The sequence below is a fragment of the Taudactylus pleione genome, unplaced genomic scaffold (genome assembly GCF_031769625.1).
Source record: "Taudactylus pleione unplaced genomic scaffold, aTauple2 ptg000690l, whole genome shotgun sequence".
In the NCBI taxonomy this organism is placed as follows: Eukaryota; Metazoa; Chordata; class Amphibia; order Anura; family Myobatrachidae; genus Taudactylus; species Taudactylus pleione.
Genome location: NW_028285092.1, coordinates 4,986,381 through 5,012,677, shown reverse-complemented (window position 1 = coordinate 5,012,677; position 26,297 = coordinate 4,986,381). Strand labels below are relative to the sequence as shown.

At 42.9% G+C, this 26,297-nt stretch overlaps 1 protein-coding gene and 1 long non-coding RNA gene across 3 annotated transcripts in view; one reads left to right on the top strand and one right to left on the bottom strand.

Annotated features, from left to right (window-relative positions):
- Window positions 1–22,785, bottom strand: part of LOC148477774 (uncharacterized) — an 87,000-nt gene extending 64,215 nt beyond the window's left edge. Inside the window, exon 1 of one of the 2 annotated variants that reach the window (XR_015872476.1) lies at window positions 22,669–22,785. The gene's annotated coding sequence lies outside the window, so the exon portion shown is untranslated. The remainder of the gene's footprint in view (window positions 1–22,668) is intronic. The other variant, XM_088456251.1, reaches the window with a different exon arrangement.
- Window positions 22,786–24,543: 1,758 nt separating this feature from the next.
- The window catches only part of LOC148477773 (uncharacterized), a 37,100-nt gene continuing 35,346 nt past the window's right edge, over window positions 24,544–26,297 (top strand). Inside the window, exon 1 of the long non-coding RNA XR_015872475.1 lies at window positions 24,544–24,682. This is a non-coding gene — a long non-coding RNA (uncharacterized LOC148477773). The remainder of the gene's footprint in view (window positions 24,683–26,297) is intronic.

Here is a 26,297-nt window from a genome sequence, read left to right as displayed (position 1 = left end):
TTTCTTATCAAGTCAGGTACAACTCTAGATGTTATAACCTGTTAATTAAGGCATTAGTATAACTGAGGATCCTCCATTCAAAGGGCATGCTGATCTAGGTTTACCTACTAGCAATTGCTGAATAAAATTTCTTGTTAATTAATATACCACTCTTCTACCTCTTGAGAACACCATAACCCTGTATGTGACACTATTATAAATGCAATGTTTCAATAGTGGATTGCACTTTGGAGAGTGTCATTTTATTACTATTATTTCATATAGCTGATGCTGTCAGCACTGAAGATAAATCCCCTTGGGGGCTACTCTCCACTCAGAGGGTCACACTGCCCACCAGATTTCAATACACATCCACGCCATTATGCACATATCAGGATATTGCTGCAAAATAAAAAACAATGTATTGCTAACTGCCTAGATAGAAACTAGCTTTGCCATTTTAACATTAAAAGGACATATAGGTGTCCTTCACACTGGGTCCATTTGACGTATGTTTCATATCCAAGATGCTTTTTCAAAAAGCAGATTGCAAATTGGAAAGAGCCATGCCGGGTTGGCGTAAATTGCATAATTTCCTACACCTGTCTGCATAAATTAATTGTGATCTACGTGTCTGGTCCATTTTTTCTGTCTGATTTTAATGGGGCAAGCATTTGGTCGCAGACAGTGCACAGCAATAGGGACTTACAGCCTTTACAGATGCCGCCCGGTCATCTGGTTTCAGGGCTTACTAAGATGGGTCATGGCGTGCTGCTCCTTGGCCATTGGCATAGGTCTGGTTAGGTTTGACCAGGCATTTACTTCTGCTGGAGCTTTTCCCGATCATAGTGGCCATGTAGCTTTGGGGTGAGCGTCTCTGTAACTCTAGCATAGTATTTTGGCGCAACAACCTTGGTGTAGTTCAGGCTGTTAACCATCAGCGAGCATCTTCCTTGCCAGTTCTGCAGTGGCTTGCTAGGCTAGTTTTGCATTACATATTCTGCTATGTCAGTTTTCAGGCTAATCAGGTCCCTAGAGACGATAATACCATTGTGACTGCGCTTTCTAGGTTTCTCTAGGGGTGCTTGCTAGCAATTTTTCAGCATGCCAACAAGGGGTTTAGACTACTCACTTTCAGGGTTTTGGAGGGATTTTTATTTTTCCTATGTAGGCAACAAATAGTGTCTCTATAAGAATAGAAAAGATCCTAGTAGCTTTTGTTTTTACCTCCAGCCTGGTTGGCATGCTTGTGTTTGTCACTAACATCATTAATGTTGTTTAATGTTGTCATGTCTGCGGTTTGCAGGTGTGCATGGTGTGGTTTGAGAGTTGTGTCTAAGATCTATGGTGCGAATGTTTGGTCGGCCTAAAGGTGTTGATCGTGCACTTGGGTGGAAATGATGGTAGAGTTCATCGTGCACTCAGGATCAAAGACGTGCATTTGTTTAGGTCTGATGGGGACAATTTGTCAGAGGCAGTTTTGCTTGTTTGTGGAGGCATTGTTTAAGGTGATGGTTAAGTTGGTTTAGTTGTTTGGTGGCGGGCTGTGGCTTGAGTTGCCTCGCTTTGGCGGAAAGAACAGTAGTGTGCTTTTAGTTATACAAATTAGATGGGTGCGCTCTCCTTGTTCAAGGATAGGCCAGAAACGTACCTACCGGGAATTGACACAGCCCATCCTGGTGTGCTTTTTGCTGGAGAGTTGAACACCAATGGTGATGTATTTGGTCTGTGTGTGTTTTGTGGGAGTATCTGTTCTTTGTTGTCCGCCAACATACTAACTTTAAGCTCACAATCAATTTCAATGGGCAATATCTAATTATCTGATTCGATAGCCCAAATATGTTATTAATTATTAATAATCTGATGTCAAATTAATTTGACCTTTAATTTTAAATCCAACTCCTGTTGTCCGTGTATTTATTTTAGATAAGTTTTTAGTTGTGTTTTGTCTGTAAGGTAGACAATGTTTAGGTAGAAAATACAAGTTAGACAGGCAATAGGTCAACAGGGTCTAAAGGTCGACACACTAAAGGTTGACAATGTTATTAGGTCGACACATGTTTTTCTTTATTGTTAAGGTTAGGCACTTATCGCAATGGTTAGGGTTAGGCACCAGTAGGGAGGGTTATGCACTTACCAGAGTGTTAGGGTTAGGCAGTTACCCCAAAGGTTAGGGTTAGGCACTTACCCTGATGGTTAGGGTTAGGCAGCAAGCGGAGGGTAAGAGTTAAGATTAAGGCTAAAAAAAAGCAAAAAACATGCTTCAACCATTTGGGTGTCAATTTAATGACTCTGTCAACCTTCTGTCCATGTTGACCTTCAGATCCTGTCGATCTATTGCCTCTCTAACTTGTATTGTCTACCTAAACTTGTCTACCTTTTTACTGTAGATCTAATGATCCACACCCACCACTAGCACATCTAGGTAGCATTTTCGGGCTGATGGGGTGGTCACAGTGTTTGTAATTTCTGGGTGCTGTGTTTTTTCAGGTTGTTCAGGTAAAAATAGATATTGTACCATGCGCTCACCTTGTCATAATATTGGGGATGTAACAGATGTAAAAATTGTGGAGATGACGACAGATCTAATGGATGTTATAAAACAATATTTTATTTATTTGAATTTATTTAATTTATATAGACACAATGTACCAATGTGTCTAGTGATATGAATAGCTATTATAAAAACTATTATATCTCCTTTCTGGTAATAGGAGTACAATAAATGATCTGATAAAATATATCTGATGGCCAAGTCCTATATGGAAGGATCCAAGTTGTCTGGGTGGTAGGTGTGCCCTTTGAGGGGGTTACCTTTCTGTAAATATATACGGTACCCTTATATAATAGTATCAGTTCAGTTTATGTCCACACCGATTTGCAGTGAAAAAGGCATTTAATGTCGACCTTCTGTCCCTGTCAACCTTCAGACCCTGTCAATCTATTGCCTCTTTAACTTGAATTGTCTACCTAAACTTGTCTACCTTTTTACTGTAGAGCTAATGATCCACACCCACCACTAGCACATCTAGGTAGCATTTTCAGGCTGATGGGGTGGTCCCGGTGTTTGTAATTTCTGGGCGCTGTGTTGTCAGGTTGTTCAGGGGCAAATTGTGTTTTTGGGCTGTGGGGAGAGTTTTCTTTGGGCCTTCAGAGAGGGTTTTATTTCCATGTAAATGCAGCTCCCCGGGTGGGTTTAGACAAGATGAGGGTGAGTAAAATGGGGTGGGGAGAGCCAGGAACACAGAGCAAGACAATAGACTGTGCATTGAAGGTGGTTGTCTAAGAGAGGGGGTCCATTGAGAGAAGGAGGCCTGCTAAGAGTGGGGTGTGGGCTCTGTTGACACAGATGACTGTGGGCCTGGTCATGAAATTATTCTAAATTCACTGTGAATCAGAAGCAGTCCGTGGCCATGATACTGTTGGTTTCAACGAGTTTGCAATTATAGCCAGGAGCATATGCTGGGCATTGTAGTGCACCTAAGTACACACATTGTGGGCTGATATATAGCGGTGGCAGCAGAGTTTATACATATAAAATTGTAGCAGTGGTGGAGGGGTCTCATGGGGCTCCCGTTATTTTAGACTACTCAGGGGCAAATCCGTTCACTGCGCAGAGGAGAAAGAACACGGTGGAAGTCACATTTGTTGGAGGCCGCGGTTCCATACAGAGCCACGCCAGTTCTTAGTGCCCATTGGCTCCTGCATTTAAGAAGGCAGCCCAACAACGTTAACAGATTTATCAATTAAATTAGCCAGCGCCCGGGCCTTCTTGACTGTCTAGGCCCGGTATGGGAGTCAGTCACTGTTCCCACTGGCTACCGTAGCACCCTTCCTTTTAAACAGCAGGAGAGATCATCTCTGCCGTCCCGTCTGATGCAGCCGCATCACAGTGATGGACGGCAGGGCTCAGTGCATTGTAACTTTTGGCACATCACAGTCCAGGATGGCAGGGGATTTTTACCGGTTGGGCCGCCCGACAAACCGTGGGGAAAACACTGCGGCCAATCATGATATCGCATGCAACTCTTTGGAGCATGCAATTAGACATACACACTGCATAATATGTCTGATTTGTCATTCCAATATGGCAAATCGGGCCAATATTGCCCACCCTAAGTGATTTCTACTTTCAATGTAGTTGATTAGAAATTTGATCTCATCTGTGAGTTAACAGAATAATACTACTACGGAGGTGTCTTACCACAACCAGGGATTGTGCTGAGTTGGTTGGTATTTGGTGCAGGCATCATTAGATCTTGGTGAGTGACTATATTCTAAAAATCAAGCATGTTCCCAGCACTACACGGATGTAGATTGAAAGATCTACAGTAAAAAGGTAGGTCAATAGGTCGAATGGGACAAAAGGTCACCACACTAAAGTTCGACGTGTAAGAAGGTCGACAGGTTCAAATGTTCGACAGGGTCAAAAGGTCGCCATGCATGTGGTCAACAAAAAATGGTCAACATGTTTTTTTTCTTCTAATCTTCACCCTAATCCTCCCCTTGGTACCTAACCATCAGGGTAGGTGCATAACCCTAACCCTCCCTCCTGGTCTCTGACCCTAACTGTCGGGGTAAGTGCCTAACCCTAACCATTGGGGTAAGTGCCTAACCCTAACACTCCATTAAGTGCCTAAGACTAAAAAAACCCAAAAAAATAATGTTGACCATTTTTGTGTCCAATATTTTCATGTCAACCTTATTGACCATGTCAATCTTCTTACATGTCAACCTTTAGTGTGTTGACCTTTTGTCCCTGTCAATCTATTGACTGTCTAATGTCTGGTGTCTATCTAGACATTGTCTACCTTTTTACTGTAGATCTTTAGACCGGATCACCACTACACTATCTAATAGTGTGTGATGCATGTCCTAGTCTGTCATTTAGATGTAGGATGGAGTGCATTTCATATGCAAGGAGTTAGTTAAACACCCGAGCCTGTGGGTTTTGGTCTCTGGATAAGGAGGGGCTAGTTGTTTAGTGAGGTAGTGTTGTGGGGTGGGGTTAGGTTTGGTTAGCCTATAGGAATGGCAGGGAGTGGGTCAGTGCTATTTCAGAGTTGCTGCTTGGCAGCCATTTCATAGAAATTTCTCTGGTCGACCGTTTGAGCAGGTGCTGTGCTAGTGACAGAAAAACTTATATGTGACTTATGTATTATCTCTGTCTACTGCTATTTCTTGTCTCTGCCTTGTCATCTCCTTTTCTCTGCATCTTTGCCTGCTTTCACTATTCTTATACCTTGTATTCTGCCTTTTTCTCTTTCTATATATTTTTATATCTGCCTTCAATTCTGTCCTGTCTTCCTTCTTTCCATTATATATATAATTATGCTCACTGAGGTGATCACTGATGGTAAACACTCTACTATGTATAATAGTACTGAGTATGCAGTGTATAGTGATAACATTGAGCTGTACACACTGCTATGTATATTAGTACAGAACATTCACAGTGTATAGTGATTACATTGAGCTGTACAGAGTATACACAGTGTATAGTGATTATATTGAGCTGTACTGTCGCAACTCTCAGATGGCAAATGGACGCAACCCGTATTTGGGGGTTGGAATGACCTATTTGTGAGGCACTGAGTCTAATGTGCCAGCAGTGTTCACCAGGGACCCTCGTAAGAGGGTATGGGGTTGGTTGCATCCAACACACAGGTTGCGGCCCTCAGAATAGGTTTCCCTATACAGGTGCTGAATAACTCTGGATGAAGCAGAGAAGACTTTCAGTGTAGTGAACAGGCCGGGTCAGAACCAAATGGACAACAAGGTACCAGGAAGCAGACGTGTGCAGGTCACAGAGGATAGCCAAGGTCAGAACCAGATTACCAAATGCAGTACCAGGGATTAGACAGAAGCAGGTCAGGAACAAAGCCAGGGTCAAGAACAGACTTGCAGGCTGATTGCAGGAATCCTCTAATTAGTGCAGCTGGTGATTGCACGGAGCTGGATAATAGACTGCAACTGAAGTTTGCTGAGTAAATTCACCGGAATAGCTTGTGACTCCTAAACTGGAATACAGCAGCACACAGATCAGGACACAGGAACTGTAGATAATGAGCCAGATAGCAGTGATGGTTTTCTGCACAAAGGAGCCACAGGTTAGAACTGAACTCTAGGAAGCAACTCTTTGCTCAGGCACCAGTGGGAGTTCTCACAGTGATATGACTGCTGCAAGTCCCTGATAGGCTGCTGAGGTCCGCTGAGGCAGTAGCACTCTCACTGGAAGAATGCTATCAGCTGACATAGTGCATGATGGTGTTGTCACTGCATGGTTCTCGAACAATGTCAGGCAGAAATCCTCACCTGCAGCAAATGGCAAGGTAAGGCACACAATTTGTGCAGAGTGTAACATTACCCCCCTCCTAATGGGTGGCCTCTGGACACCCCTATGACTTGAGAAAAAAAACTTGAAAAGATCTCTGAAGATCAACACTTCATTGGAGATGCAGAAAGCATGGTGGCAATTAATGCTTTTGACGAATCTTCCTGCCCTTTCGGGAATGTCTTGATCCACTCAGAAGAGACAAAATCTCTGGTTCAACAAAAACATTGTTTCTAAACATAGGACCTCCAGGGAAAGGTGCTTCATGCGTTAAAGGATCAGAATCAGAATCCAGGTCGAGTCAAAAATTTTTTCCATTGGAAACATCACCAGAAGTGGATGATGGATCCAAAGGACCAGGATACCCAGAGGAGCCTTCATGGAGAGGGGCCAAGGAAGTGACCCCAAGTCTCAATACCACAGGCTGTGGACCTTTTGCTGATCTTGAGGCTTTTGGAGTAAACTTTTCCAGTACCACAGGCCATGGACCTTGTGCTGATCTCGATGTTTTTTTAGCAAACCTTTGCAGCACCGCTTCATTGAAAGCTGAGAAATCTTCCAAAATGGGATCCTTGGTCTCCATGAGTGGATTAGCCCAGTCCAAAGCTTTACCCCTAAAGGCCAAAAGGAAATATTTTACCACAATGGCAGGAGTAAGTGAAGGCAACAATCCGGAATCCACATCGGAAAGATATTGATGTGCCAAGGTGTAAAACTGATCTAAATCTCCATCAAGAGGGGAAGGACCCTGCAGAATGCGCTAGCTATAGGCCTATTTCTTTATTAAATAATGATTTAAAATTGTATGCTAAAATGCTGGCAAATAGGCTGAGTTCTCTTCTCCCTGGCTTGATACACGAAGACCAAGTGGGATTTGTTCGAGGTAGGGAGGCTAAGGACAATACCTCTAAGATTATTGATATAATCCATTTTGTTAAAAGTACTGGGTCCCCTGTTATTCTTCTCTCAACAGATGCAGAGAAGGCCTTCGACAGGATTGATTGGCAGTTCATGGAAGGCCTTCTTCGATATATGGGGTTAGGCTCTCACTGTCTTCATCGTATTTTAGCCCTTTATAAATTTCAGACAGCCAGAGTACGGGTCAATGGGGCCCTTTCGGAATCTTTCCCGATCAATAATGGTACACGTCAAGGATGCCCACTGTCTCCTCTTATATTTGTACTTTGCATGGAGGCATTGGCGAGGGCTATCCGATGTAATGGGGATATTAAAGGTGTGCAGATTGGAGACCATGAGTACAAATTGGCACTATTTGCCGATGATCTCCTTGCTACCATCTCTTTGCCGGTGACCTCTCTCCCTGCCCTCATGCATGAGTTTGATAGATTCAGTGGGGTCTCTAATTTTAAAATCAATTATTCCAAATCCGTTGCCATGAATGTATCAACCCCTGACAGCATTGTGACAAGTCTTAGAGGTGCTTTTCCCTTTGTTTGGACTTCTTCTAGTCTTAAATATTTGGGTGTTCTTCTATCCCCTTCAAATAATAATTTGTACCAGCTAAATTTTCCCCCTCTTATTCAACAATTTAAGACAGATTTTCAGAGATGGTCTATATTGAAGCTATCCTGGTTGGGTAAAATTAACACAGTTAAGATGTCTATTTTGCCTAAGGTTTTATATCTGATGCAAGTGTTGCCTATTACCATACCAGTCTCCTTCTTTCGGGAATTACAAAGTTTAGTGGGTCATTTTGTTTGGGGCTCAGGCAGACCCAGACTATCACAGGCTGTATTAACGCAAAGCCGTTTGAGAGGTGGTTTTCAATTACCCCACTTCCTTACTTATTACCATGCAGTTCACTTGTCTAGGATTGTTGAAATGTCTCGTCTATCTGCAATCAAACAATGGTCATGTGTGGTAGGTCACACAGTAGGTAAACCACCCCATGTCCTTCCCTGGATTGTTAAATGTCCGTACTTATCTCACCCGACATTAGCCCCCACTCTACGCTGTTGGAATAAATTTAGAAACCTCCCCTTGTTTAGCCCATGCGCTTCATTACCTACTCCGCTGGTAGATAACCCGGATTTTCCCCCAGGCCTTATGGCATCTAATTTATCTAGTTGGTCCACAAAAGGTATTACACGTATATCCCATCTAGTGACACCTAGTGGAATACGATCCTTTACAGAACTCCAGCAAATATATAATCTCCCACCTCGTTCGTTTTGGGTATTTCTCCAATTAAGACATTATGTGAATTCTCTTAAGGCTAGTGAACCTCGCTGGACTCCAACTAAATTTGAAGTTTTATGTATGGCAGTAGAACCACCAAGACACCTTATTTCTTCCATATACCAAATATGTCTTGAATGCTCTAACCCATCCCTACCTTCTTATGTCTCTGCTTGGCATAGTGAACTAGGAAGGGACCTAACTGAGGATCAGTGGTCACAAATATTTGATTTTACTTTTGCTAGTTCTTCTTCACTCCAAGTTTTAGAAACCCAATATAAGATTCTGGCAAGGTGGTATAGATGCCCTGTTCACATCCACCGGATGTTTCCAAATTTACCTGATTTATGCTGGCGATGTCAACAGGCGGTGGGCACTCCCCTCCACATTTGGTGGCAATGCCCGGTGATAGCTGATTTCTGGAGGAAGGTTCGACAATTATCGGGATTGATCACTGGTCTTCCTTTATCTGATAAACCTGAATTTTGGTTGCTAAATTTATCTGACCTTCCAATATCCATATATAAAAAATCCGTGTTGCGTCATCTGGTGAATGCTGCGAGGGCTACTGTACCATGTTATTGGAGGTCTTCGACTTGTCCTCCCATCTCTCGATGGTTCCAGAGAATAGATCAGTATATGTATATGGAAGACCTCTCATTGTCTAAATCCTCTCCCCTAGATTTTACTGACATTTGGTATTGCTGGCTGAATTTTAAAGAGACTGCTGAGTACAAAATAAATATTTAAATGTTTCTTAGGATACTGCGACATCCTTTTTTTTTTTTTTTATTATTATTATTTTTCCCTACTATTATTTTGTTATCTTTCTTTCTATATATTATTTATTTAATTATTTTGATTTTTGTTTTTATATTGATTGTTTATTTTTGATTTTCATTCTATTTCAGTCAGTAATATTTGAAGGCACGTTCAAAATTAAGCGATTTGAGATTTATTCTTTCTTGCTCCTATATTTCATGTTGTTTGAGTATATTTGTCCACTGAATCCATATTGTTACTTGATCTTGTTTGCTGTTTCCGTGGGCCGTTGTAGGCCATATATGTACTGAGCTGTTTTCATTTTCAATAAAAATAGATTATATAATAAATCTCCATCAAAATAAATGAATGGTCGATCATCCACCGAACTTCTAATCAGAGAATCAGGTGAAGGGCCCACTGCAGCAGGTATTACATTGATCTGTGAGAACTCTAAGTCCTTTTTGGAACCAGGAGAAGGAGGGCTATCACTTGGCTGAATAGGTAGAACCGGATTTGGATTGGAGACACTTAAACTGGCAGGAATCGTACAGGTCAAAACTGGATTAAAACCGGACACACTGGAACTGCATAGAACAGGAAGTTTAGATGACCTTTTCTGAGTCTGGACCATACTAGTAGTCCACACGGTGATGTTCTTGGGAAATGGCAAACATGAATCCATGTCTGTATCCATGGCACTGTGAATCCCTGCTGGGATATTGGCACTAGAAAACTCCCCTGGGGCTGAGGCACTGGAGAACCCTTTTGGGGCTGAGGTACTAGAGACCTCTCCTGGGGCTAAGGCACTGGAGACCCCACCTGGGGCTAAGGCACTGGAGACCCCTCCTGGGGTTGAGACACTGGAGACCCCTCCTGGGGCTGAGGTACTGGACAACCCCTGGGGCTGAGGCACTGGAGACCACTCCTGGGGCTGAGACATTAGAGACCCCTCCTGGGGCTGACGCACTGGAGACCCCTCCTGGGGCAGGCAACTCAGACACCTTCTCTGGGGTTGGCAACTCAGACACCTTCTTTGGGGTTGCAAAGTCAGATGCCCTTCCTAGGGCTACAGAATCAGATGCCCTCTCAGGGGGTATGAAGTCAGATGCCCTTACTAGGGCTACAGAATCAGATGCCCCCCATCTGGGGCTAGAAAGTCTGGTGTCCCCACTGGGGCTGGTACAGAATATGCACAGTGTATAGTGATTAACGGGTATGAATAAATACATTTTAATTTCAAAGAAACTAATATAAGATCTCTGATATATAGTCACATTTTTCATAGGAAGATAATTTCCTCCTCCTGATGTCATCGATACTTCAATATGATCCAGAAAGTCATAATGTAATCCAAGCTTGAATCCTCCAAAAAAGCTGTTTTCAACACTATGGGCCAAATGTAATAGGGTGTCAGTTTTAGTAACAGTACAAACTCACACTTTCTCGCACTTTCAAAAAGTGCGAGTTTGTACTGAAACTCGCAAATTCAATAGCCTGTGAACTTTTCAGCTCGAGGCTACTGCATTTACTAGTTTAGGACTATGTAAACTGACACCTTGTATTATTGTGGTTACATCAATGATACAATGTCGCGACATTGTATCATTGATGTAACCACAAGATTAACCTCAATTAATCTTGCGGCTACGATGTAGCGGCTCCCTGCATAGACTTCAATGGGGATTTCTCACCATAGAAGTCTATGGGACACACAGGCTGGCCGCATTCAACTAATCAGGGAGCTGCTCCGACGGAGCAGCTCCCTGATTGGCTGTCGGCCCCTTCACTGATGGGGCACACGTGTGCCCCGGTCATATACGCGGAGCAAAGGTATGTGTACACACATACCTTTGCTCAGTCCGTATGGATCGGGTTTTTTCCGGTTTTTTTATTTTAACCCCTGGATTGCCTACTTGCAGAAGAGGATGTGATCGACGCATAGGAGAGGTGAGAATGGATTTTTTTTTTCAGGTACACCCCTATGGATTACTTCGGATACTAGGTGAGTATGTGTGAGTGTGAGTGTGCATGTATGTTTTATTAAAATTATACTTTCACGGTGTATGTTTGTTTATGTATTTCTTTAGTTGTGGAACTACAAGTGCCAGCGGGCCCGTAATGCCCCGCATGCTGGTATTTGTGGTTCTCCAAATACCAGCATGCAGGGGAGGCTTGCTGGTACTTGTGGTTCTACAACTAAAGACAATATGCAAACTTTAATTTTACACTTTACACTAACACTATCAACCCGGCACCCACCGCCCTACGGTGCCGGGGATAGCCCCGGGCTATCAGTCTAGGCCTGGGGTGCCCTGGAGAGGGGGACCCCTTTATTGTGGGGGTCCTCAACTCCCCAGGGATCCCCGGCCTGGACTGACTAGTGGTCAGGGATAATGCTTTGGCCGGGGAAACCGGTGAAAGGTTTTCCCTGGCTGTGGCATTATCCCTCCACTAGACAGAGTTCGGTGCTGGTTCTGGAATTTTCAGGGGACCCCTACTCGTTTTGTCCCGATTTTCCAGAACCAGGACCAGCTCAACAAAGCCCTGTGCTGGTTCTTAATATACAGGGGCCCCCTACGCATTTTGGCCCCTGTATTTTTAGAACAGGCTTTATAAAGCCCAGGGCTGGTTATGCTTTTGGGGACGGGGTGCACATATTTTTTTTTTTATTTAAAAACATTTTACATAAGTACACACAGAAACATATACATATCTCATGAATATGTGCATGTTTCTGTGTTAATCTGACCTGCTCAGGATGTACTCGCTAGCCTGAAGCAGGTCTATTAGTTGGGGACTTTTGGTAATCTTTTTTTTGCGAGTCTGAAACAGACACTCTATTACATTGGGTGAGTTGATTGTTTTCAGTGTGAAAACACCTGGATGTGAGTTTGAGAATGGAGAGTTTTAGTAACTCTGAAAAATGCGAGTTTTAGTGAACAGACACCCTATTACATTGGAGAGTTGTGAAAAATTGCGAGTTTAGCACCAAACTCGCAATTTACCAAAACAGACACCCTATTACATTTGGCCCAATGTGTCCATAAATATACTATTGTCCCTCGTAAAAGACGTCATAAAAAAAATAAGGAGAACACATCCATGGTGTAAAGCAGTAAATAATTTATTGCAACATAAAAATACACATGATAAATGGCTGCATACCATATGAGTCCTTTTTGGAAAAGGTACAAATCAAAATAGGGGAAATTTTCATTAGCTCCCCCTACTGGGCTGTACCTTCTCTTATGCAGGATCAAGCTGTTGCTGCCACCAAAATGCTGTTAGGTCTTTTTTGTGTGTTTATCAGACCAGGATCAGGTCTTTATAGGGATTCAAGTCTCTGCCCACTTCCTGTCTCATGGGCGGATATAGGTTATAAATAAAAATAAACCTCTATATATCCAAAGTACTAATATATAAGCTCACCGCTAATTAGGTACACTGTATCCTCAGATACTGCAGTATATAGCAAGCCATAGTCCCCTGTTGTCAGTGATAAATGCCGATGTGTGTTCCACTATCTGAAACACACAGCATCACTTCCTGTAACTTGAGGATGCTTCCTGCATGCCAAGTACTGGAATGCACACTGCTAGCCATGTGACTCCCAACATGACGTAGCGGCGGGCGACTCTGTGTGTGTACAATGCCATGGAGCACATGATGCAAATCACATGACCAAAATCTAAAATGACAGCAAAGCACTGGACAAGTCAGGATAAAACCACTTTAGTTCAAAATCTCTATTTTAAACCCCACAGCTGTAGTGTTTTAATTTCATAAATGGATTTCATTTCTACCTTCACTAAAAATGTATACAACACAAAAAGGAAAAAGGGGTAGTATATTGGTGCACTGGTCGATAGGTTACATAGTTAAAACATAACTTTTATTAGATATATACTATAAGGTGTATCCCCTCTAGAGATACAAAACAGCGAAGTATTAAAAATATAGATTAAAGAAAGAAATCAAGATTAAAATTAAACTGAAGGTCTTCTCTGCTCATAGGGTTATATAGTAATTGCCTTCTTATAAAGATATCAACTACCGTATACACTCTAGTATAAGCCGAGTTTTTCAGCACATTTTTTGTGCTGAAAAAGTACCCCCTCGGCTTATACTCGAGTCAAGTGTAGCGCTGACCGGACGGAGTTCGGTCAGCGCTACACACTGCCAAACACACAGCCGCCGGAGCCGGCAGCTGCGTGTTTGGTGTAATCAGCAGCCGCTGAGAGTCTGTCAGACTCTCAGCGGCTGCTGCTGCTCCCACTGCGGGAGCCATCTTCCGGCTCCCGCAGTGGGTAATGGGAGAGACGTCGTCATGACGACGTCTCTCCCATACAAAGCGGCCGGAGGAGCGGACAGCGGCGGGACCAGGAGCGGGAGTTTCAGGTAAGTGACTTTTTTTTTTTTAAATTCTTACTACTTTTCTCTCTACTGGGGGGGCGATTACTACAGGGGGCAATTACTACAGCGGGCACTACCAGGGGGCAATTACTACAGGGGGAACTACAAGGGGGGGATTACTACAGGGGGCAATTACTACAGGGGGAACTACAAGGGGGGGATTACTACATGGGGCACTACCAGGGGGGATTACTACAGGGGGCACTACCAGGGGGGGATTACTACAGGGGGCACTACCAGGGGGGATTACTACAGGGGACACTGAAAGGGGGGATTACCACTGGGAGCACAACCAGGAGGGATTACTACTGGGGGCACAACCAGGGGCAATTACTACTGGGGGCACAACCAGCTGCTGCCATTTCCCACACTAGGCTTATACTCGAGTCAATACATTTTCCCAGTTTTTTGAGGTAAAAGTACGTACCTCGGCTTATATTCGGGTCAACTTATACTCGAGTATATACGGTATTCCATCAGTGATCGAATATGCTTTAGATTATACGTCTATATTGATCCATATATGGATCTCCTCTATGGACTCCCACAGTATATGAACTGTGTAAATGATATTGAGTTGGTCAATGAGGATTGGGAGGTTATAACCAATGATTGACAATTTTATTGAACAGATATCATATTATAAGGACATTATTGATGAATAAAAGTTCAGGTAATCTTATTGTTCTTAAACTGCCTTTATCCCCAGGCATATATTCATCAACCCAGATAGTATCCTTTTTTATCTATTTACTTAGTTCGGTGATATAATGTCCTCACCAGATGTCCCATGTGCATACAAGAATAAATCCACAATGTTGATGAATCGCAATAACAATATTTTAGCTTACTCCAAATATTCTTAAACTACTTCACTATTAAATGTTCAAATTCAACATACTTCAGCTAAAATGGTGGTGACATATTCGTGTTTAGTTTGAATCCAAATACTTGCAGATTCAGCTGCTTCTATAATATCAGCAGCTTTATGTCATTTGCAAATTATATTGCTGAATTCAAAACATCGATGTTGTATCGATGGTATCCCTATTTCAATCGTCACTGCGCTAGTATTTTAAATTTCCTTTATATATCGGCAGATGTCCGTTAAGCACATGTGACAATTTTGATCTAATATTCTATATAGGGTTATACCTAAGGTTTAGATATCTGAATAGTATCCATCGATTAATCACTGCAGAGTGTATTACTGCAGTCAAAAAAACACACTAATGTCTAAAGGTATACTGATTAAGTCTATGCTATTCCTCTTTTGAGTAGATAGAACAAAAATTAAAAGAACTATGGCCCTCATTCAGAGCCGTACGCTCTGAGCAGAGCGCACGCTCTGAATGAGGGCCGGGCTCCATTTTCATGGAGCGTCCTCCTGGACGCTCGTATAGCTGTGGGTCACCACCCACATGCTATACGAGCGTGCTTTTTGATGGCCGCGATGGTCGTGACCATCGCGACCATCGAATTTGCGAGCCGGAGCCTGCGGTTGAGGTTTTCAACCGCAAGCTCCGGAGTGATTTTGGCTCTATCAGAGCCAAAATCACTCCCACTGACATCACTAGTGAAGTCAGTGGGCCGGCTTCTGACGGGAGGCGTTCCCATGGGAACGCCCCCGTCAGGGAGGCACGCCCCCGGCACGCCCACCAAAGGGGGCGTGCTGTCAATCAACATTGACAGCACGCCCCCTTTGATCGGACACAACGAGCGAAGGAAAGTCCTTCGCTCGTCGTGTCTGGCGCATGCGCACGACGGAGCTCCCTCCGTCGTGCGCATGCTCAGTGCAGACCATCGACCCACTTGCGAGCGGACAGCCGCTCGCGAGTGGGTCTGAATCAGGCCCTATGTTTCTATTTCACAATGTAGCTACAAACTAAACATATATTAAAAGAACTGTGTTTTTTTGCTTAGTAAGCACAGCTTGATGCCAGCACGGAGGCTAAGCATCCGTCTGGCATAAGGACGACCCAGGTTCAATTCCCGGTTGTCGCAAAACAACTTTATGTTCAGATATGTAAAATTATGTACTGACTTAGGGCCTGATTCAGACCCACTCGCGAGCGGCTGTCCGCTCGCAAGTGGGTCGATGTTATGGACTGAGCATGCGCACGACGGAGGGAGCTCCGTCGTGCGCATGCGCCAGACGCGACGAGCGAAGGAAAGTCCTTCGCTCATTGTGTCCGATCAAAGGGGGCGTGCTGTCAATGTTGATTGACAGCACGCCCCCTTTGGTAGGCGTTCCGGGGGCGTGCCCCCCTGACGGGGGCGTTCCCACGGGAACGCCTCCCGTCAAAAGCCGGCCCACTGACATCACTAGTGATGTCAGTGGGAGTGATTTTGGCTCTGATAGAGCCAAAATCACTCCGGAGCTTGCGGTTGAAAACCTCAACCGCAGGCCCTGGCTCGCAATTTCGATGGTCGCGATGGTCACGACCATCGCGGCCATCAAAATGCACGCTCGTATAGCCTGTGGGTGGTGACCCACAGCTATACGAGCGTCCAGGAGGACGCTCCATTTTCAAGGAGCCCAGCCCTCATTCAGAGCGTGCGCTCTGCTCAGAGCGTACGGCTCTGAATGAGGGCCTTAATCTACATTTTTCCTCTTTTATATAGATAAATAGAACATATATTGAAGGGACTATGGGCCTGATTCAGACCCACTCGCGAGCGGCTGTCCGCTCGCAAGTGGGTCGATGTTATGGACTGAGCATGCGCACGACGGAGGGAGCTACATCGTGCGCATGTGCCAGACGCGACGAGCGAAGGAAAGTCCTTCGCTCATTGTGTCCGATCAAAGGGGGCGTGCTGTCAATGTTGATTGACAGCACGCCCCCTTTGGTAGGCGTTCCGGGGGCGTGCCCCCCTGACGGGGGCGTTCCCACGGGAACGCCTCCCGTCAAAAGCCGGCCCACTGACATCACTAGTGATGTCAGTGGGAGTGATTTTGGCTCTGATAGAGCCAAAATCACTCCGGAGCTTGCGGTTGAAAACCTCAACCGCAGGCCCTGGCTCGCAATTTCGATGGTCGCGATGGTCACGACCATCGCGGCCATCAAAATGCACGCTCGTATAGCCTGTGGGTTGTGACCCACAGCTATACGAGCGTCCAGGAGGACGCTCCATTTTCAAGGAGCCCAGCCCTCATTCAGAGCGTGCGCTCTGCTCAGAGCATACGGCTCTGAATGAGGGCCTTAATCTACATTTTTCCTCTTTTATATAGATAAATAGAACATATATTGAAGGGACTATGGGCCTGATTCAGACCATCTCGCGAGCGGCTGTCCGCTCGCAAGTGGGTCGATGTTCTGGACTGAGCATGCGCACGATGGAGGGAGCTCCGTCGTGCGCATGTGCCAGACGCGACGAGCGAAGGAGAGTCCTTCGCTCGTTGTGTCTGATCAAAGGGGGCGTGCTGTCGATGTTGATTGACAGCACGCCCCCTTTGGTAGGCGTGCCTCCCTGATGGGGGCGTTCCCACGGGAACGCCTCCCGTCAGAAGCCGGCCCACTGACATCACTAGTGATGTCAGTGGGAGTGATTTTGGCTCTGATAGAGCCAAAATCACTCCGGAGCTTGCGGTTGAAAACCTCAACCGCAGGCTCCGGCTCGCAGATTCGAGGGTCGCGATGGTCACGACCATCGCGGCCATCAAAATGCACGCTCGTATAGCCTGTGGGTGGTGACCCACAGCTATACGAGCGTCCAGGAGGACGCTCCATTTTCATGGAGGCCGGCCCTCATTCAGAGCGTGCGCTCTGCTCAGAGCGTACGGCTCTGAATGAGGGCCTATATTTCTTTTATACAATGTGACTACACAATGTTTAACAAGTAGGGCATCCATCTATATCTTAAATAGCCTAACATCGCAAAATATTAATTACTTGTAAAACGATAATGTACATCGATATTACTTATATTCTCAAACCTATTAGACTTCCATGGATGCTTAAGTGTATTATAGAATTGCAGTGCTTGAAATAATAAACAATAGAATAAAAATCACCATACACATATATAGATGAAGATTGATTATATTATGCTACCACTGCATGTTCTACTCCATAGATCTAGATATCATAATTATATATCGATGAAATGTGATATATATGGTCTACATATATCTATATGTTGCATGCAACGCAGCAACATACCTAAGTGCAAATAGATGTACCGAATATCTGTACTGTCTAATCTTAATCATAAACAATAGTTCTTGTATAGTATGTCTACACTTCCAACAGTAATCACAATCTAAAAAGACTCTTTTATCCAAAACAGTTGAGTTCTATATTGTCATTCAGCCCTTGGGGAAAAAGCGTCCCCAGGGCGAAGATCCAATAGGCTTCTCGTCTACATAATGTGCCATATCTATCACCTCCCCTGTTTGTACTAGGGATATGTTCAATACCAGTAATCATCAGCATCTTATCGTTCCCATTATGTTCACTCCAAACATGTCTCGAAAGGCTATGTGACTTTATGCCTTTAATAACATTCCTATGTTCGAGGAAACGGGTATTCATACTTCTCGTGGTCCGACCCACATACTGTAATCCACACCCACATGTTATCACATAGATAACATAGTTGGATGAACAATTGATGAATTGGTCAATATTAAATTCTTGTTTTAAAGAATGAGAAGAAATAGAATATATCCTGTGGCTAATATAGTCACAGGTAATACATCTATTTCTGCCACATTTATAGCAACCATTCACACGAGTAGGTAGCCACATCTTATTTAATGTCTTATCTTTATCTTCACTCGTAGTTGTATTAGTTTTTATTTGTTGAAGGAAACTAGGAGATAACTTGTTTTTGAGATTAGATGTCTTCCTAAATACAATTTTTGCTTGTGGTTCCAAATGAGGTGATAATATTGTATCTAATTTTAATAGAGAAAAGTTATTAGAAACTATTTTTTGAATCTTATTGCTACAGATGTTGTACTCTGTCACAAAGGGCATAATAGAACTATCTATTGCCCTTTCTACGTCATTCGTAGCTTTAGTTGCCAGGAGAGTTTCCCTATCAATTAAATCCACTTCTCGTCTACATTTATCTATTAAATCCACCCTATTCAATGGGTGTTATTAATATATTCACTTTCTTATTTAGTAAATTATATGAAATTCATTTATTCACGTTTTTTATTTTTATTTATTATATGTTGTTGGTTTTGTCCTTCATTCAACTATTTAGTCACAATTATGAGAGTCATATGTTTTTATTTTTAATCTCTCTCTTAATATCTAATTTCATTCACTTTATTTATCAATATTTATATTGTCACAACACTTTAATGTTTTTTATTTATTTGATTTTAATACATATCTAGGGTATATAAGGTGAATATGTTAATGCATATGCATTTATAACAATGGGCTTTAATAATGAATAATATCATCTCTTAATAATGTTGGCAAATTTATGAGCTTATTCCCAGGAAAATGAGTATAATATGATCAATTTAGATTGGGAACAATATACCTTTATTTAATGCCAAGATGTCTAATATATTGGATTGCGAATATTGAAACACACATCAATGAATTCCTCTTTTTCATCCACGGATGGATGAGCAGTGTCAAACTCATACACTTTTCATTATAGAATCACCCTCTCTACAATCCATTACTCTTGCCTGATGAAAGAATCGGCGAGCAATGTTTATTCCTGCCTCACAAACCTCCATATTTGCGGAGTTCCTATTGGCCAGAAATGAATAGGTAAGGGTATTTACCATCTCTGAGGGTCTCTCTCTGCACGCGCAAACATATTATGACGATTACGACTTCAATAATAGATGCATACTGGGTTTATGTTGAATAGATGATCAACTAATATCTGGCATCATTATAGCACCGCTTGATAATGCAGCAGATACAATGTATTGTGTGAGCACACATGATGTTATATAGCAGCGAATGTGACTGCAACTAATTATATCTGTGCAACAAACATAATGTATCCTGTGAATATACTTGATGCCATATAGCAGCTAATGTGACTGCTATTAACTATATCTGTGATCTGAGATTTTTTATATGTATGAGATACCAAGGGAGAATAACATATATATCATTCACCAGTTTGACCACATGACAAAGCTAATCACAGTGACGAGCATACATTGAGACAAGAAGACAACCCAATATTGCTGTCTTAAAGCCTCATATGGCATTATGTACTACTGCCTATATATGAAGGCAGATTAATATGATAGCTTATTGGATTGCTATTAATATATAGTGTGTGACATCAGTGTGTTTTTTGACAGCAGTAATACACTCTGCAGTGATTAATCGATGTATAGATGCTGATACTATCCAGATATCTAAACCTTAGGGATAACCCTATATAGATTAGATCAAAATTGTCACATGTGCTTAAAGGACATCTGCCGATATATAAAGGAAATGTAAAATACTAGCGCAGTGATGATTGAAATGGGGATACAATCGATACAACATCGATGTTTTGAATTCAGCAATATAATTTGCAAATGATATAAAGCTGCTGATATTATAGAAGCAGCTTTATCTGCAAATATTTGGATTCAAACTAAACACGAATATGTCACCACCATTTTAGCTGAACTATGTTGAATTTGAACATTTAATAGTGAAGTAGTTTAAGAATATTTGGAGTCAGCTAAAATATTGTTATTGCGATTCATCAACATTGTGGATTTATTCTTGTATGCACATGGGACATCTGGTGAGGACATTATATCACCGAACTAAGTAAATAGATAAAAAAGGATACTATCTGGGTTGATGAATATATGCCTGGGGATAAAGGCAGTTTAAGAACAATCAGATTACCTGAACTTTTATTCATCAATAATGTCCTTATAATATGATATCTGTTCAATAAAATTGTCAATCATTGGTTATAACCTCCCAATACTCATTGACCAACTCAATATCATTTACACAGTTCATATACTGTGGTAGTCCATAGAGGAGATCCATATATGGATCAATATAGACGTATAATCTAAATCATATTCGATCACTGATAGAATAGTTGATCTCTTTATAAGAAGGCAATTACTATATAACCCTATGAGCAGAGAAGACCTTCAGTTTAATTTTAATCTTGATTTCTTTCTTTAATCTATATTTTTAATACTTCGCCCTTTTTTTTCTCTAGAGGGGATACACCTTATAGTATATATCTAATAAAAGTTATGTTTTAACTATGTAACCTATCGACCAGTGCACCGATATACTACCCCTTTTTCCTTTTTGTGTTGTATATATAAATAATGGTAGTAGGTAACACACCACCCTTTATATACAAATCTGGACCATTAATATTGAGTATATATTTATAGGGCGGTTTGTCGAAAAGAATCTGTGCGATGTTACACATCTTTATATGTGAATTGTCGTCTTCACTAAAAATGTATCAGTAGCTTTTGTACGCCAATTGCCTTCAATCCTTTTAATCCCTATAATGCTTTTAATATTTTTGATTGAGCAATTCTGTTTTTCTGCAACATGGCTTGAGAGGGAATGGTTGGAAACACCTTTTTTAATATTCCACAGGTGTTCTGCCCATCTGTCTCAGAGTCTCCTTGTGGTTTTTCCAATATATTGGAGGCCACAAACACATTTGATTAAAGAAATACAATTGGTACTGTTGCACGTAGTAAAATCTTGAATTTTAAATGTTTGTTTTGTGGCAGAAGTGATTTCTTAAATTTTTCTGGCTTGATTGCTATAAGAAATACATACATTACAGGACCCACAGCAGAATCTCGAATTATGTGGTAAAATGTCTATTAAATGGGATCTTATAGAACTTATCACATACAGTTTTTTATATATATTTATATAGCTATCGGTATAGTGATAACACTGCGGTGAGCACTCTGTACAAGATAATTGAGTATACAGAGTGTATAGTTGTAACACTGAGGTGTACACACTGCTCTGTATGATGGTACTGAGTATACAGTTTAGTGCTCTGTATTATAATGCTGAGTATGCAGTGTATAGTTACAACACTGAGGTAAGATACACTGCTCTGTATAATAGTGCTGCGTATAGACAGTGTATAGTTATTACACTAGTGATGAACACACTGCTCTGTATAATAATACTGAATATACACAGTGTATAGTTATAACACTGATGAAGAACACACTGCTCTGCATAGTAGTACTGACTAGACACAGTGCATAGTTGTAACACTGAGGTGTACACACTGGGCCTGATTCAGACCCGGTCGCAAGCACTGAGCGCTCGCAACCGGGTCTATGGTGGCCCACAGCGCATGCGCACAACGGAGCCGGCTCTGTTGTGCGCATGCGTGAGACCCGGCTAGCGATGGTCACTCCGTCGCTCCAGATCTCGCAACAAAGGGGGTGAGCTGTCGATGTTGAGTGACAGCTCGCCCCCTTTGGTGGGCGGGCCGGGGGGGTGGCTGCCCAAATGGAGGTGTTCCCATAAGAACGCCTGTTGTTTGGGGGCAGCTCCACTGACATCACAAGTGATGTCAGTGGAGAGATTCCAGCTCTGTTAGAGCCGAAATCTCTCTGGGGCTTGTGGCCACGAGACCCTACCTCAAGGGTCTCGTCACAAGCCCGATGGTCGCGATGGTCATGCCGCTCGCTGTAGCTGTGTGTGTTCTCCCACAGCTATGCGAGCGGCCTGGAGGCCATTCTAGAAAAAAAAAAAAAAAAAAACCCGGCCCTGATGTAAGAGCGACCGGATCTGAATCAGGCCCACTGATCTGTATGATGGTACTGAGAATACATGGTTTACTGCTCTGTATTGTAGTGCTGAGTATGAACAGTGTATAGTTACAACACTAAGGTAAGATTCACTGCTCTGTATAATAGTGCTGAGTATAGACAGTATATAGTTATTACACTGAATATGAACACACTGTTCTGTATAATTATACTGAGTATACTGTCAGGATGCGGCCTGGGATCGGCCGCTACTCACCTCTGTGCTGGTTTCCTTGGGGTTAGGTTCAATGCCTGCATCCTCGTTTCCAGGGTGCCGGACATGGGTGCAGCCATGTTGGCTCATATCATCTGACTAGTCTCTCCCAGTGATAGTCCTGTGGTTGCTCAGCTGATCCTCTGATCCAATGATCAGCTACCATGGGGTATTTTAGTCTGACTTCAGGAACAGGAAGTTGCTGTTCAACTTCGTTGTTCCAGTGCCTCTTATACCAGTGATGCTCTGTGCTATTTTCTTTAAAGAGTTGCTTCAGCCTGCTCTCAGTTCTCTAAAGTCTCCAGCATTAGCTTCTTTGCTATTCTCATTCTGAGTTAGTTCTCTCCTAGTAACCATGTTTTTCTATGTCTGTGTGTCTTTGTATATGTGCTACGGAGGTGTCAGATTACCTGCTAGTACTAATTAGCTCCCAGCTGCCTCTTTAAGCATTCCCAGCCAGTCTACAGCTCTGTGTATATCTGCACCTGCTTATGTAATTATATATGCATGTGTCCAGTCTGCTCTGTTTGCCTGTGTAGCCAGCACAATCAGTACCAGCATTTCTAGCTTTCCCAGTATTAGCCTTTGTCCTTGCTACTCTGTGTTTTTCTGCACTAATCAGCACCTAGATATTTAACTGTTTCCAGTCCATCCCTGTGTTCTAGCATCCGGATTCTTCCCTTGCATTCAGATCCATCTCCAGAGTTCATTCATTCCATTCACCTCCAGTGTTGTAGCTTTCATTATAGTCTCAGTCTTCTGCCATTCCCAGGTACCTGTCCAGAGGGCCGCTATCTGCTCACTTGGTGCAGCGAAAACCAAATCCCAACTGGAGGGGTCACTGGAGAAAACCACCAAATGAGTTAGACTCCGCGCCTCTGGGCAAGTCTCGCCAAACCTGGGTTTGGCTGCAACTAGGAGACTTAGTCCAGTCACTCCCCTAGTCACCCGAACCCCCCGGCTCACCGTCCTCCACAGAGGAACACTTGCACCGGATCGTGACATATACACAGTGTATAGTTATAACACTGATGAACACACTGCTCTGTATAATAGTACTGAGTATGCACAGTGTATAGTGATAACACTGATGATAAACAAACCACTCTCTATAGTTATACTGATTATGCACAGTTTATAGTTATAACACTGATGATGAACACACCACTCTCTATACACCACACTCTGTATAATAATACTCAGGATGCACAGTTTATAGTTATAACACTGATGATGAACACAATACTCTCTATACACCACACTCTGTATAATAATACTCAGTATGCAGTTTATAGTTATAACACTGAGGTGAACACTGATGGTGAGCACACCGCTCTGTATAGTAATACTGAGTAAACACGGATAATGGTAACACACAGGGCTATGTGTGTGTTTATAATTAATTTTCTGTAGCTCCTCCCCCAGTGGTGCCACTTACAGTTCCTGAACCTACTTTTCTCGAAAAAATGCCCTGCTCACACCAAACCGTATAATACACTTTGGCCCCATTGGCAGTAGCAGTAACTGCAGGCTCTCCCCCCTCTCCATTTGCATTTATGTGTGCATGGCTACTGCTTTGGCACCTTTAGCAACTGTACTGCAACTGGCACCTGTGGTGGGGCATCTGCACAAACTATTGATTCACAGCAGCTGGGGGCTCAGTTGGACCACTTTGACTGTGCAATTTTTTTCAGATTTTGGTGTTGGTTTTGGGAGCTCCAGGGGTCCTCCAGCTGGCGCGGTTGTGATGGTTCTAGAAGGGAGCCCTAATACTGCTACAAATGCAGGCAATATTCTTACACTCCTTCGTTAGGATAGTGCAAGGTCTACAATGGCTGGTCCTGTTGTTCTTTTGGTTTCTGTTTCTCTTTCAGAGGCTGTGGCTCCAGAGAATGGTGCTCCCACTGGAAATGGAGATATGACTGCAGTTTCTGGACATGGCGAACCGATGGTCAACTCTGATGAGTCATCTTTTGCGCTTTATGCAGATTGGGTGGCGTACTTGGTCAAATCAACGGTAAATGCATAAGCCTAGCAGCTATAGTTCTTCCGTATTGGAGGACCTGGATGAAGCTGAACATTGTTCTAACATTCTATTTCGGGCCAGGCATGCCACTGGTGTTAGAACATGCTTGTGTATGCCTTGTCGCATTTTGATTAGTTGCGTTTTTGTGATTTGTCCCTGCTAGCCTAGTCAGATCAGTGATTTTTGCCCTTCTGCTGTACAGCATATTATCAAGCCATCATGGAGGGGCTAGCATATCAGTCCTTAGCTCCCGATACCTTGCCATTTATCAGGTTGCTTGGTTGGCATTGTGTTCATTTTTAGCCCATGGAGGGAACCAAGGTAAGACCAGTAGAAAGCTTATTCTTGCTTTTGTGTAGAGCTTGTTTGCATTGGGACAGGTCCAGTGCTATAGTGGTAATGATGTTAGCAGGCCTGTCCGAATTTTTTCTGTGTCTTGGGCCTGGAGGACCTTTCAAAGTGTTTCTTGGTTAAGAGAGCTTTGAAGGGGTGGGCCAAGTTGGTCATCACTCCTCCTGTTGGTCAGCGCCCAATCTATTTGCATCTTCATGCGTGGTTATTATAAGTTTTTTTGGCAGTTTTTTTGTTTTTAGAGTCCAGATTGGTGCAGCTGCATTGACTGTTGCGTCGGGTTTTTTCTGTTGATCAGAGTAAGGCCATGAGCTGAGGGAAGTCTAGTGCTTATAAACGTACCTTAGATTTTTGTAAAATTTTGCTTTACATCCTAACTTGAGGACTAGCTACTCGTCATATTTGGGGAATATGACGAGTAATGAGGAATTTTGTTTTGCCACTAGTTTATAACTTAGGCTGCATGCCAGCTGGTGGACATTGCCTCAGGCCAAGTTAGGATCCCCCCTCCCCGCCCCCTCTCTCTCCCTGTATTAGGCTTCTGTTTTTGCTACTCTATTCTTTCCTATTTGTGTTTTTGTTGTGTATTTATTTAATATACAGGATTTATTCCAGTTTTGGAAAGGGTTAGATGTTTTAGGGGTTTTGGGGTGTTCCATTTCAGCTCATTTGTAGACAATCATTGCCATGTGCCCCCTATTGTTTAGTTTTGTGGTTTGATATTCCACAGCAGGTCTGGAGAGCTGGTTTTGTCTCCTGGGGCCCTGGAGGTGGTCAAAAAATGAATAAACCTGGTTGTGAGATGCAGTGTCTAGGGTTTTGGAGCAGTGGTCCTTTTACATTCTTTGATTAGGTACATGGATGTTCCTCTTTAAAAGGATGGATGGTGCATTGGAATGGAGTTATTGAGGAGTTAGTTGGAAGAAGTCAAGGTGTTGTAGATTAGGGTATGGTGGCGGTGCGGTTCTTAGCTGGGAACCGCTGATGGCAGGAAAGAATGGTAGCAGTCACCATCTGTCTTTGGAGCTTGAGGTGCTATCCCTTCCAATGCATGGCTTAGGCTGATTTTACCCTACTGGGGTCAGCGGCAACCACCTTACCAGGTGGGCCTCACGTCGTGTCATTGGGGTGGGAGGTAGATAGCTTGGGTGTGGTAATGGGCTGGCTGCTCACCTCACATTTAGAAGATTCTTTCTGCGCCACCATACTTTGTCTGTCTTTATTTCTTCTTCTATTAGTTAGATCAGTTATACTT